The sequence below is a fragment of the Sarcophilus harrisii genome, chromosome 2 (assembly GCF_902635505.1).
Source record: "Sarcophilus harrisii chromosome 2, mSarHar1.11, whole genome shotgun sequence".
NCBI lineage: Eukaryota > Metazoa > Chordata > Mammalia > Dasyuromorphia > Dasyuridae > Sarcophilus > Sarcophilus harrisii.
In genome coordinates this window covers 17429419-17445051 of record NC_045427.1, presented here as the reverse complement: position 1 = coordinate 17445051, position 15633 = coordinate 17429419, and the positions used below count along the sequence as shown (strand labels likewise).

General features: G+C 35.1%; 1 protein-coding gene across 2 annotated transcripts in view; it reads left to right on the top strand.

Annotated features, from left to right (window-relative positions):
• LOC100935186 (OX-2 membrane glycoprotein) overlaps positions 1–15633 on the top strand; it is a 110522-nt gene that overhangs the window by 59084 nt on the left and 35805 nt on the right. Inside the window, exon 1 of one of the 2 annotated variants that reach the window (XM_031949654.1) lies at positions 10678–10758. The exons of the other annotated variant lie outside the window; for it this stretch is intronic. The gene's annotated coding sequence lies outside the window, so the exon portion shown is untranslated. Of the gene's footprint in view, positions 1–10677; positions 10759–15633 lie in introns of those variants that run through there. 2 annotated transcript variants of the gene reach the window in all.

Genomic DNA, 15633 nt, shown 5'->3' with positions numbered 1-15633 from the left:
ATTCTGCTGCTCACTACCATCAAGATCTTGAGCAAGTCACATAACAATTATTCAAATTATTCAGTTTCCTCATCTGTAAAATGAGAGAAAGATCCCTTTCAGCTCTGAGTCAATGATCCTATGAAAGCCTCCGAAGACAAGGTGGTAAAGTGGAGAACTAAGTGTGTGTGTGTGTGTGGGGAAATTGAGGAAAGAGAGTTGAATGAACTAGGAATAATAAGACTATTTGAAATGTAAATAGCACTTTTGATGCTATTTACAAAGTATAGTGATGTCTAACTCCGAACCTAGTCTTCAATATTAGAGTGTAAGCTTGTTTCCTTTCTGTCAATGTAACCTCGGTACCTAGTACATAGATGCCTTAAATAAATGCTTTTAAAATTGAAGGGGAGGAGCACAGCTTGGGGAGGAGTTCTTAACCAAACAGTCTCTTAAGATTCAAGGAGTCTTAAATCCATTAGAATGTAACCTCCTTGAGGCCAGGAGCTTTCACTTTTGTGTTTGTCCCCCCTCTTCAAACTGGTCTGGTGTCTAGTAGAAAAGGAAATGAAACTCCCCAGTGAGTCTTTATTCTATCAGATCCAAAAATAAGTGGGAAATAAGTTAACAAAGTAAACATACAATAAAACATAGATAAAATTAATATGTGGGTTTCTAAGTCAGTATGCTCCTCGATGTATCCTTATAGATAGTTTAGTGGCCATCTTTTCTATTTGAGTTTGACACTGCTATAGTCTATTATCTTATTTGAGCCACATGACAGATAATCTATTGGAGTAACTCACACTTAGTTCCATGGTAACCCATAGTCTCCAGTGAGTTTCGGAGGGAAAGGTGAACCCAATGAGCCAGGACAGAGGGAGAGATCGAAGATAAATGAGCGTGTGTACAATCACAATCAAATTGCTTGCTTTCTCAAGGCAGGGGGAGGGATAGGAGGAAGGGATGGAATTTGGAACTAGAAATGTAATAGAGAGGCCAGAGATTCAAGAGAAGAGGGCAATATAGAGTTGAGTTGGTTTACCACAGGGTCAAGACCAGGAAAAGAAAAGAGAGTGTCCACTGCTGAGAGACAAATCAGGAAATATAGAACTGAAGGTTGAAGTATGGATGAAGAGTAGAGTTTGGTAAAAAAAAAAAAAAAAAAAAAAAAAAAAAAAAAAAAAAAAAAAGGAAGAAGGAGAAGAAGAAAGCTCATAGATTACGGACAACTCTTTGAGGATTTCAGAATTCGTGAGCATGGTCTAGTGTATTTATTGGTAATAGCAAGATCAAAGATAAGACCACCTTTGTGTATGATGGAGGAAGAGGTCATGGGAAGTGATGGATTGAGTAGTTAGTTTGTTTGAGGAAGTTTTTTTGTGTGTATTGGAACCCCATAGTATGAAGACAGGAGTTGAGGAAGAAAGAAAAATGGTGAGACAGGTCCCAAACTCATTGAAGAAGGAAGTTGAGTAACCTGGAGGACTGCACATAATAATTATCAGTCTTTTCATTGGATTGGCAGATATTAATTGCATGAATATCATAAAAGGAGAGGTGACTGAGTGATGGAAGTAGAGAGAAAGATCCTGGAAATATCCAGGGAGGATCAAGGGGGATTCCAATCTCCCCACTTGAAGCCAAAAGAAATGAATAAAGTTGCAGCTGGAACTGCTGGAAAGAGTGACTAAGGAGGTCAAGCCACCAGGGGAGAATGCCTGAGTTTATTTTGTTATATTTTGATGACATAAAAGAAGAAAGGAAAAGAGGGGAGAAATATCTACTAGGAAAGAAAATGGAAGGAAGTTTGGGAAAGTTTATTATCTCATAATTAGAGTACACAAGAAGAAGTTTATACAAATTTGGAAGGTTTGGAAAATACAAGAGTCACTTAAATCTCATTTTCCTCTGAACAGGGTAAAGGAAGTAAGTAAGCACACCCACCCAACCCCCCTGTAGTTTATTATAGAAATATATTCAATTCAACTGGAAACAGAAAGGAACAGGGAGAAGGGAAGAGGGAGAAATAAGAGAGTAAATTCAGGAAGGGATGTGTCATAAGCAAAACCAGAGGGTGGATGCAAAGAGATCATTCAATGAGCATTTTATTAAGCAAGGTTCCAGGCACCTTGCTAATCACTAAGGATACAAAAAAAGATTCAATAACAATATCAATAGTCTCTGCTCTCAAAAAACTAGACAATAGCCTAATGGAGAGCATATTATTACTTATAAACAAGATATACACATGATATTTTGGAGATAATCTCAGAGAAAAGACAGTAAACTTGAGAACAAGGAAGTCAGATTTTAGGTGAGATTTAAAAGATACTACTAGGGAAGCCAGAAGGTAGAGAAGAGGAGGGATGAAAAATAGTCAATGAAAGTGCTTGGAATAGAGAGATGGAACATAATAGTCAAGGAACAACAAGGAGATCAGTGGCAGAATACATAGTGGTTGTGGGTTAATAGAGTAAGGTATATAACTGATATTTAAAAGGAATAAAATATACAAAGGGATTTCAAAGTCAAATGTTAAATTTCATATATAATACCAGAGTTAATGGAGATTTTCTGAGGTTTTTAGAATTGGAACAGATGAGGGGGGCAAATGATATAGTCAGACGGGCACTTAAAGAAGATCAAATTGACAGCTGAATAAAGGATCCACTGTAGCAGAATAATCTACTGGGGAGATATTTGGGACTGAGACACCATCCAATAGACTATTGTAATAATCCATGTGCAAAAGAATCATGCCTTCATGGCTAGGTGGCACAAGGAACAGGACACTGGACAGGACATGACAAATTAAAACAACTCTTAGATACTACCTCACATCTATAAGATCAGCAGTATGATGAAAAAAAAAAACAAAAAGGAAAATATAAATATTAAGGGGAGAGTGGGAAAAATGAAACACTAATGCATTGTTGGTGGAGTTGTGAAGTGATCCAACCATTCTGGAGAATAATTAGGAACTATCCCCAAAGGGCTATAAAACTATGCCTATTATTTCATCCAAAAGTACCACTATTAGGTTTATATCATTAAGAGATCAAAAAAAGGGGGGGGGGAAGGTGTTATGTCCTGTTTTCTAAAGCCCCAAGTTGGGGTGATTACAATATTGAATTTTGCTTTGTAGGGTGCCCCAGTTGGGGTGATAAAATGTACCATTGCTTTCTAGAGCCCCCACACTGGGGTGGTTAAAATATCCTGTTTTCTAGAGCCCCCAAGTTGGGGTGACAAAACATACCATTGCTTTCTAGAGCCCCCATACCAGGGTGATTAAAATATACCTTGCTAGTGGAAAAGTGATGAGGAGGGACTCCCAAGGACGGTGTGAAAATGCAGTTTGTTTATTTCAAGGGCTTTCCCCTTTTTATAATGTAACAAAAACAACTCTGAGTAAGTAGGATCACATTGCTATGTAGTTTGCCACCTGGTATCACTCTTCCACCTGCTATCACTCTGCTTCAATCTCAACACAAGCTGTCACCACACCCTGACTTCTCAGGAAGGCCCAGAGCCCTGAGGGGAGATGAAGAGCTGAACCAGACATTGTTAGCAGCTTCCCTCTGGGCTGAAGGGTCTTATATCTTACCCAGAGTTTCCTCACTGACTCTGACCCTCTACAGGAAGGGAAAGGACATATTTGTGCAAAAATATTGATAGTTCTTTTGTGGTGTCTAAGAATCAAAAATTGGGGGAATGCCTATCAATTGTGGTACCATTTGTGGCATTTCATGGAATATTAGTGTGCATAAGTCATCAGCATTCTTATATATCACTAACAAAATCCAACAGTCAGAGTTACAAAGAGAAATTCCATTTAAAGTAACTACTGATAATATAAAATACTTAGGAATCTATCTGCCAAGGGAAAATCAGAAACTTTATGAGCAAAATTACAGACCACTTTTCACACAAATTAAGTCTGATCTAACCAATTGGAAAAATATTAAATGCTCTTGGATAGGGCGAGCAAAAATAATAAAGATGACAATATTACCTAAACTAATCTATTTATTTAGCGCTATACCAATCAGACTCCCAAAAAACTATTTTAATGACCTAGAAAAAATAACAACAAAGTTCATATGGAAAACAAAAGGTCAAGAATTTCAAGGAATTAATGAAAAAATCAAATGAAGGTGGCTTAGCTGTACCAGATCTAAAATTATATTATAGAGCAGCAGTTACCAAAACTATTTGGTATTGGCTAAGGAATAGATTAGTTGATCAGTGGAATAGATTGGGTTCAAGGGATAAAACAGTCAACAAATATAGCAACCTAGTCTTTGACAAACCCAAAGATCCCAGCTTTTGGGATAAGAACTTACTGTGTGATAAAAATTGCTGGGAAAATTGGAAACTAATATGGCAGAAACTAGGCATTGATCCATACTTAACGCTGTACACCAAGATAAGGTCAAAATGGGTTCATGACCTAGGCATAAAGAATGAAATTATTAATAAATTAGAGGAACATAGGATAGTTTACCTCTCAGACCTGTGAAAGGGGAAGGTCTTTATGACCAAAGCAGAACTAGAGATCATTACTGATCACAAAATAGAAAATTTCGATTATACCAAACTGAAAAGTTTTTGTACAAACAAAACTAATGTAGACAAGATTAGAAGGGAAGCAATAAACTGGGAAAATATTTTTACAGTCAAAGGTTCTGATAAAGGCCTCATTTCCAAAATATATAGAGAATTAACCTAATTTATAAAAAATCAAGCCATTCTCCAATTGAAAAATGGTCAAAGGATATGAACAGACAATTCTCAGATGAAGAAATTGAAACTATTTCTAGTCATATGAAAAGATGCTCCAAATCATTATTAATCAGAGAAATGCAAATTAAGACAACTCTAAGATACTACTACACACCTGTCAGATTGGCTAAGATGACAGGAAAAAATAATGATGATTGTTGGAGGGGATGTGGGAAAACTGGGACATTGATTCATTGTTGGTGGAGTTGTGAACGAATCCAACCATTTTGGAGAGTAGTTTGGAACTATGCTCAAAAAGTTATCAAACTGTGCATACCCTTTGATCCAGCAGTGTTACTACTGGGATTATATCCCAAAGAGATCATAAAGAAGGGAAAGGGACCTGTATGTGCAAGAATGTTTGTGGCAGCCCTTTTTGTAGTGGCTAGAAACTGGAAACTGAATGGATGTCCATCAGTTGGAGAATGGCTGAATAAATTGTGGTATATGAAAATTATGGAACATTACTGTTCTGTAAGAAATGACCAACAGGATGATTTCAGAAAGGCCTGGAGAGACTTACACGAACTGATGCTGAGTGAAATGAGCAGGACCAGGAGATCATTATATACTTCAACAATACTAGATGATGACCAGTTCTGATGGATCAGGCCATCCTCAGCAACGAGATCAACCAAATCATTTCTAATGGAGCAGTAATGAACTGAACTAGCTATGCCCAGAAAAATAACTCTGGGAGATGACTAAAAACCATTACATTGAATTCCCAATCCCTATATTTATGCACACCTGCATTTTTGATTTCCTTCACAAGCTAATTGTACAATAATTCAGAGTCTGATTCTTTTGTACAGCAAAATAATGTTTTGGTCATGTATACTTATTATGTATCTAAGTTATATTTTAATATATTTAACATCTACTGGTCATCCTGCCATTTAGGGAGGGGTGGGGGTAAGAGGTGAAAAATTGGAACAAGAGGTTTGGCAATTGTTAATGCCGTAAAGTTACCCATGTATATATCCTGTAAATAAAAGGCTATTAAATTAAAAAAAAAAAAAAGGAATATTAGTGTGCTATGAGGAATGACAAGCAGGATAATTTCAGGAAAACATGAAAATATTTACATTAACTGATGCAAAGTGAAGTGAGCAGAACCAGAAGAATGATGTACATAGCAAGAGCAATATTTCTCAATGAAGAACTATCAATGACAATCATTTACAGAAATACACCAATCTAAGACAATCCCAAAGGACTCGTGGCAAAATATGCTAAGAAAAAAATTGATATTGTCTAAATTTAGACTGAAGCATACTATTTTCAATTTCTTTCTTACTTTCATTCCTTTTTTTTTTTTGGTCCGAGTACAAAATTACTAGTCTGGAAATGTTTTACATGATTGCACATGTATAACCTATGTCAGATTGCATGCTGTCTCAGAAAAGGGGAGAGGAGGAAGAGAATTTGGAACTCAACTTTTTTAAAAATACAAGAATTGCTTTAATGTACTATGGGGGGGGGATAAAATATATATATATATATATATATATATATATATATATATATATATATTAAAGTCTAAGCTTCTTTGATCAAAAAAAAAAAATGATTCAAGACAATTCTGAAGGACTCATGATGAAAAATGCAGTATACCTTCATAAGGAGAATTGATGAATTCTGAGTGTAAATTGAAGCATATTTTTTCAGCTTTTTTTTTTCATGTCTTTTTTGGTAACATGGTTAATATGGAAATATGTTTCGCATGATTTCACAGGTATAATTCATAGCATATTGCTTGCCTTCCCAACGGGTGGGCGGAAGAAAATTTGGAACACAATTAAAAAAAGAATGCTAAAAATAATAATAACAATATTTAAATGATAATTGACAAAAATATTAAGAGACATGGGTCTATACTTTTCTCTTTCTACTTTGACTCTCTATGGCTTCATTAAAACTATATTTATGCAATAAGAGGAATTGGGTAGTAGACTTTTCTTTGTTCCTTTTGCAAATAATTTGTGTTAAATTAGATTTTTTCTTTCCTTGAATAGGAATCCATCTGGTCCTGTTTAAAAAAATACTTGGGAAGTCATTTGTAGCTCATTTGATTTCTATTCTTGAGATTGAGTTGTTGAAATTCTCTACTTCTGTTAAATTGACTTTTACTTCATTGATAGATACTTCCCCCTCTCCCCAACTATTCATCCAGTTCACTTCATTTGTTGGTTTTCCATTTCCTTTTTAAAAATCAAATTACCTAGTAATTGTATATTTCTTGCTTAAAAAAACAACTTCAAATTTAATTATTAATTATTTTTACCTTAGTTTTACTAACTTCTTCTTTGTGGGATTTCCTTTTTGCTGTATAATTTTTACTGTTGTATTTTTTTTAGTGATTTTTTGGTTGAATGGCCAAGGGATAGATCTTTTATTTCTCTCTTTTGTTGATAAAAAAATGTTTGAAGAAATAATTGTTTATCTAAGGACTATTTTGGCTGCACCCAAAAAGATTTGTCTTTTTTATTTATTGTTCTCATTATTTTAATGATAGTTCTATGATTTGTTATCGAATACACTAAATGTTTGCTTGTAAGTTATTTAGTCTCCATCTAATTTTGAGTCTTTTTTCCCCTATGACCCTTTGTTGTATATAATTTTCATTGCATTATGGTCAATAAAATGTTTAATATTATGCTTTTCTGTTTTTTTTCTGTGATGTTTTTATGATATAACATTTGGTCAATTGGGTTAAAGGTGTCATACTCAGAAATACACATATACATCTCTCTAAGCATCCTTCTTGGATGGATAGATAGATATTTTCATGTTTTTCTGAAATCATCCTACTTGTCATCATAACACATTGATATTCTGTGAGATATCACAAGTTGTTCAGCCACCCCGTAATTCATGGACATTGCCCCAATTTTCAATTCTTAGACACCAGAAAAGAACTGTTATCAATATTTTTGTACAAGTAGGTTCTCCCCCCATTTTTGATCTCTTTATGATGTAGACCTAACAGTGATACTTTTGAATGAAAGGATAGGAACAATTTTATAGCCCATTTAGTATAGTTCCAAATTATTTTCCAAAATAGTTGCATCATTTCACAACTCTACCAACAGTGGTTAGTGTTTCACTTTCCCCATATCCCCTCTAACATTTACAATTTTCCTTTTATTTATCATATTAACCATGCTGACATGTGTGAGATGGTATCTCAGAGTTGTTCTAATTTGCATTTCTCTAGTCAAAAGTGAATTAGAGCACAGTTGATCATCAGTATGAAATATTGGTTTTACTGTTTAAAATGATCTCTTGGTTCTGTTCACTTTATTCTATATCAGTTCATACAAGTCTTCCAAGATTTCAATGTAGGAAATTAGGAATTCATACAGCCCCAGTAAGTATTCACACAGAAATTATAAATAAAATATAAGCCAAGAGCCTGTGGTATCATAACAGGAAGTTTATACAACATAGCTGGGGCATATTTATATCAAAAATGCAAAACTGGCTCAAGGAAAATTATGACATAATTTAACGTATTAACACCAAGAATAGTAAAAATCATATTATTATATCAATGAACACAGGAAAAAGTTTTGAATAAGATATAATACCTATTATATGTACCCAGGGAAATAATGGAAATATGCAGCAGGGAAAAGGATCTAGAATCACCAATCACAAACCCAAATAACTTGCTGTTAAAAGATAAAGAGTTTGATCAGTAGAACATATTAGATAACATAAAACACATAAACAAATTGAAATAGTAATCTACTATTTAACAAACCCAAAGACTCTTATCTATTGAGCCAAGGTCTTAGTAATTGACCAAACAATCAAGCAAACCAAAAAGCAAAAACTAACCCTAATGACTCTTCTAAAAAGCAGTCTGATAGAAATTAGGTATCTTTTGACCAGCATTTTACGCTCTAGCAATATAAGCTCCAAATATCTAAATGATCTAAATATAAAGGATTAGATCATAAATAAATTCCAGCACCAAGGAAGAAATCATTTTTCTCATCGGTTGATATAGTTGTTCAGTTGTTTCAGTTGTGCCTGACTCTTTGTGACCCCATTTGATTTTTTTTGGAGGGAGGAAAGAAATCAGAGTGGTTTGTCATTTCCTTCTCCAGTTCATTTTATAGCTGAGAAAACTGAGGTAAACAGGGTTAAATTACATGCCCAGAGTCACATAGATTATTGAGATTAGATTTGAAATTAGGAAGAAGACTACTTCCTCACTCTGGGCCTATTATTCTAACCATTCTGTCAAAGATATACAAAATAGATATGTTGAAAACTATCGTTCCATGTATTTGGAAAAATAAAATACTATTGAAAAAAGAAGTATAGAGAGAAGAGAAAAAAAAGAACGGACAATTGGAATAGTTTTGAAAATAATGTGTATAATCTCTTTTATCTTTTCTATTAAAGTAAATGTTAAGGAATTAGAGATTCCTAGTTCCATATATCATTCTCTTTTTGTAATCTACACTGTATATGGAAATACTTTTTTAAAGGAGTATTTAAGTTTAGAATCAAAACCTCAGTTTTGTAAAATTGGGGCAATTATAGCATCTTCCTCTGTTGTTTTGAGGATAAGATAATATTTGTAAATTTAGAAAAGTATTTAAATTTAGAATCAAACATTAAATTAAAAATATTTAAAGCAAATTAAAAAACTCTGGTTTCAGTTTTATTTTCAGAAAAGGAAAGAGAGAAGCTGAAATTACCATAAGCTCTCCTCTGACACCACCGGCAAGTATAAGCTGCAAGCATGTGGGCTTCTACTACTGCTACTATTGCTGGGTGGGGGAAGGGATTTCAGTTATTTAAAACTCTGGTTTCAGTTTTATTTTCAGAAAAGGAAGGAGAGAAGCTGAAATTACCATAAGCTCTCCTCTGACACCACCCAGCAAGTATAAGCTGCAAGCATGTGGGCTTCTACTACTGCTACTATTGCTGGGTGGGGGAAGGGATTTCCTCCATGCCCTGTCATTTGCTGCCAGCTAGTAGGGAAGGCAAAGAGAATTCATCTGGTTATCAGGTCACATTTAAGAGGAAGAAGACAGAAAAGCAGAGGTGGGGCAAGGAAAATGACTCCCTGATTCTCCCTAATTATTTTAAAGTCATATTTGGTCCCTGATTACCTGTCAACATGCACCTGTATTATATTATTATTATATTATCATAATCCTATTATTATTGTATTATGTTCTAGATCTAGTTATTGATTGGCACCAAATTCATGGGAAATTATGCTGAACAGAGTCTAATAAATTTGACATTTCCCAGAAGACAATGGGGTTTCAGTTGTCTTACTTGGGCCAATTTCAGTTTTGATTGTGATTTAATTTGGGCTAATGACAGGTCAGTGTTGTCTATATTACTCAAAAATTAAAGGGAATTTTATTGATGTGTATCCAGTGGACCTGGAATCAGGAATACCTGGATTCAAAACCAGTCTCACATATTCACTAGCTGTGAGATCCGGGGCAAGTCACTTTGTCTTTATCTCAGTTTCCACTTCAGGAAAATTGGGGCTATTATAGCATTTTCACATCTGGTTTGTTTGAAGGATAAGATAAGATAATGTTAAGCATCATGTCTAAGTGTGAAACCCAGAAAGCCTGTAAAGAGTTAAAGGGGACTGTACCATTAAGGGGCAGGTGGGTTCTCCAAAAGCCCCCACAGCTGTGAATCATAACACACTTGAAGGAATTGCAAATCAGCCTTTACTGACTGCAGATGTTGCTTGTGGATTGGAAATGAAATGAATTGGAGGTAAGAGGGAAAAAGAGAGAGGTCAGAGAACACCTCTCACATGGAGGGATCTCTGCTGGTCAGAATTAGATCTCCCAGCATCCACTAGCAGGTGGCTCCCATAACAAGATACTATTTGTAGGTATTTAGAGGCAGCAAGCTAGGGCCGGAGATAGAACTCTGGATGTGAAGTAAGGAAGATCTGAATTCAACCCAGCCTTACTCTTACCAGTTATTTGATTCTTGGTAAGTCACTAAACCTCCATTTACCTCAGTTTCCTCAACTGTAAAGTGGAGATATTTATAGCATACATCCAGAATTGTTGTGAGGATCAAATGAGGTAATATTTATAAGCAGTTGGTATAATACTCAACACATAGTTGATGCTGTATAAATGGTTATTTCCTCCTCTTATAAAATAGCTAGTTCAAGATATATACACATACATCTAAACAGACATGTATACACAGACATATGTATACATCTTATATATACACAATTGTATCCATACACACATGTGCATAATACACACATGTGTGAATATATATATATATATATATATATATTCATGCACAATCATACACATATTCATATATACACATATCATTTCTGTCATGGGCCCTTTTCAGAAGGATATTTTTAAAAGCCTAAAAATAAATGTGCAGAATTTAAAGATGAGTAGATATCAGTCAGCACCTGGCTTGCTTGTTTGCCCCCACTTACCTTTGATGCATTTTCATGACGACTTCTAGACTCTGCTTTCTGTCCTGTCTTCACATCTAACTGAATCTCTCTGGGGGGAAAAAAAAGTAAGAGTAAATTGAGAAAGGCTTGATGTTGTAACCCAGATCTTTTTATAGGAACCTTTGTCCAATAAATGATCTACTTCATCCATAAACCAAGATCCCTCATCTTCTTCAAGGAGGCATGAATTTATACATAATATTTATACATGTTCATAGTCATATGCACATCTTCTTTATGGAGATGATCAAATTCCAAGACAATGTCATTGAGTTGATTAAAAGATCCCAGATCAGCTTGAGATCTTATTTTTAATATAACTATTTTTTTAGCTAAGAAAATAGAATAAGACTAAAAAACAAATATATATATCCAACAATTCAAGAATAATGGTTGCTTTTCTCACTAGGCTTTAATGTCAGTTGATTCTTTTATCTCCTCTTATAGATTGAACTGCCCCATTCTTTCTAATTCATCCTGACTTTTTGTGTTAGAACCATAACTTCCCAGATCTTGCTCAGAATTCTAGGCTGGCTGCTTAGATGCAGACACCAAAATCCTCACTCCAGATTTAGTCTCTATTACAGACAGTCTCTCAGAATAAACATGTACCCAAAGTCTTAGTGTAGTTTAAAGCTTCTCTAGCATTAAGCTTTAATAACTACAACTTCACTGAGATTCTTGGGACACTCTAAAGGTACAAGAACATTGTCTTTTAAAGAATACTCTCTCTGGGAGTATATATCTTTTTAGAACATCCCCAGATCTCCATCATCTTACTGATGCTCTTTGACAAAGATTGCTGTAGTTTTCTTCTGGATATGTAATCTCCTCTTCCTTGAATCCATATTTTTTTTTTTTAAATGTAATTACATCAGCTATCCTTTAGTTTGCTCATATACTTGAGGAGTTTTTAATTTTCAGTTGAAGTTTTGAGGGTAGTTTTATGTTTTTGGAAGGGAATTTCTATTATTCTATGGGGAATCTTGAGAGATAGCGTTCTCTGGCTCATTCCTTCCCAGAACACTTGGTTCTACTCGGTTTCTAAATGGTCTCAAGGACTAATATCCTACCTACAGAATGACATTTAACTAGCAATATTTAAGCTGAAACTTGATTGTGGAAGTTCATATGTTTAAAGTGCTTCTTATGGCATCATTGATTGAGCAATAGGGGCTGCCACTAATATTTCTGAATGGCCGTCATCATTTGGAGTAAAGAAAGCCCATTCTTATTTCTTTCATCTTTTCCCCCATCTTTTCTACTATACTTTCGGAGTACCCACTTGACAGACAACACACACTTTCATTTAATTTTTTTTCTTAGTCCTATTCCTAAAACCGTTCTCTCTCTGCCTCTCTTTCTTTCTGTCTCTGTCTCTCTCTATCTCTGTCTCACAGTCTGTCTCTCTCCCTGCTCTGTATCTGTCTATCTTTGTGTCTTTCTCCCAGTAATGATGAGTAATGATGTGAACTGTTTCTGCAGGAGCTGTAGCCGCTTTTTTCCTTAACACGTGGTTTTTGCACCCAAAGTTCTTTCTATTGGACAAAGCCTCAATGTGAAAAAATGTTTATTAGGATCAATTACATGAAAGAATAATAAAGAAAGAATGAAAACTGCCATCTTCTTTGCATTGTACTTTAAATAAAAAGGGGGCCTTGCCTTCTCAATTGCTGTGGAAACATATGTGTTGTCTTCATTAGAATGAGAATCTCTGGAGAGCAAGGGGTGTCTTACTTTTTTATTTGAAAGTACACAGACAGACAGAGCATTAATTAACCACACACTGTATGCCAGGCTCTGTGCTAAGTGCATTTAAAGAATAAAATGCTCCTAATTTCATGAAAGTCACAACAAGGTGGCAGGGAAGTGATCAAGGTGCCTGAATTTCCTGAACACAGGGTTATATAAGCATGCAATAAATATTATTTATTCATTCATGTATATATCCAGTCATTTATAAGTTTTCTCATGTATTAGAGTGGAAATACATTGAAGATAGGGATTGTGTTCTATCTTTCTATACATCAGCCCTTGGCAGCGTGCCTAACACATAGCAAGTGCTCAATAAAAGCTTGTTCAGTGACTTACTATGACCCTGGACAAGCCATTTAAACTCTTTGGATTACATGAAGAGCCTTCATTAAATAGCTGTTGCTATCTCTTCCAGGTCTCCAGTTAAAATTCTATGATGTCATGATAGTAACTTATCAATCTTTTAACTTCTCAATGCTTCAATCAACTTTTGAGGACTTATATGCCAAGTACTATGTTGGGAAGTTGGGAAGTCTCATATGTCAAAAGGATACTGTTGACATAGTCTTAGATTTCAAAAAGAATTAGTCATGATCCTATGCTTGTGGGTGGAGTGAACAGTTGTGGACTTGATGGAATAATTGAGACTTTCATAGGGGAAACTGAAGAGAGGTAGTCACTAGTGACATTCCCCAGGTATTATTATTTGACTTTATTTGTTCAGTCATGTCAGTTGTGTTCAACTTTTTGTGACCCCATTTGGATTTTTTGGGCAAAAATAATGCAGCGATTTGCCATTTCCTTTTCTAGCTCATTTTACAGATGAGAAAACTGAGGCAAATAGGGTAAAGTATTTGTTCAGGGCACTAAGCTATTAAGTGTCTGCATTTGGACTTGGGTCTTTCTGAATCCAGTTTTGGCAGTATTCACTGAGCTGCCACAGATTTTGTCAGATAAATAAATGTCCCAGCTGCCACAAATCCAAGTTTAACATTTTACAGATAAATAAAAGTTCACCAAAATAATGTAAATTACTGCCAAGGCTAAAAAATTTAAGAAGTATCAGAATTAAATTCAAATCCCTTGTTTACTTTGGACCTGGTATCTTTTTCCCCAATAACACATTGAACTACAAGTTAATTCACATTGGTAGAAACATTCACACCAATGACACTAGGACCATTTGAAGTAGTCGAACAGCAATCAGTAGAGAAATTATGTTCAAGGGATGAGAAAGAACTAGGGTAAAAAGTTAGTGTTGTTCAGAAGACTTTAAAAAAGCAATTTATTGATATTTTTAGTTTTTATATGGCATATATTTTCTAAAGTATACCCTTTTATCAGAAAACTGTCTCATAACCAAAAATAAAATGAGAAAAAAAGAAATAACATAGCAAAACTAATGAAAATATCACAAAACAATCTGGTTTATACACAATATTTCATACCTTTGTCCCCCTATAAAGAGATAGGTGGAAGGCATAGCCAGATAAAAGAGCTCTCTTCCAAATCCCTCCTTTACATAATGCCATAAACAATTCCTGAAGCAGAAGAACACACCAAAGAATGGGGTACCTTGTTTTAAGTTCTGGCTCATAACATCTCCTTGTAAGATCAGATCAATCATACTGAACCAGGCTAAATTAGATAATTATTATCTCTATCAACTCTAATGAGTTAACACTTTGTAAGGATTCCAACACCTTAAGGTCAATTAAATGATTTAATTCTCTAAATCTTTTCTGAGTTAGACATTGCCATTTCTTTCTGCTGATTTTTTTTTTTAGGTTTTGCTCTCTACTTTTTCCATCATTCTGAAATTGCTTTTTGTCTGCAGGTTGTTGAGGTCTAAAGTTTCTTGTCCTTGTTGTTTAGAACATACTTAATGAATGGGATCTTAGACCACAGTGACAGAAGATTCATGACAAGAATGTGACTGATGGGAGCAGCTCTTGTGCAGTGGCTAGAGCATCAGCCCTGAAGTCAGGAGGATCTGAGTTCAAATTTGCTCTCAGAACTTAATGCATCTTGTGTGTGTGCCCAGTTGTGTGACCCTGGGCAAGTCACTTAACTCCAATTGCCTCAGCAAAAGCAAACCAAAAAAGAATGTGGCTCACAATAGAGATGGTGGATGAAGGGATGAGAACGCTGATTTTTTTATAAGGATTAGCAAAAGTAACTCAGCATGAGCATGTTTAACCTACAGGAAAAAAAAAAGTGAGGGAGCTTAATAGTTGTCTTTAAACACTGGAAAGGCTGTCATGTGGAGGAAGGGTAAATCTTGCTCACCTCACTCCAGAGATTTAGGAACAATAAGTGAAAGTTGTGACCAAGCAGATTTTGGCTTCATGTAAGGAAAATCATCTTCATTATGAGAGCTGCCCAAAATAAAATTTGCTGTTTTCAGAGAGAGAGGGTCAGAGGCGACATTTACAAGGCACTATATACCTTATTTGACATATTCATAACAACCCTTCTAAGGATAGGATTACAAACATTATCCTCCCCATTTGCAAATGAGGAAGTTGAGTCTCAGATTGCCAAGGTCATACAGTTAACAAAAATCAGAGACCCTGGTCTTCTTGGCTCCAGTCCATCACTCTAACCTCTATCCTGTAGGT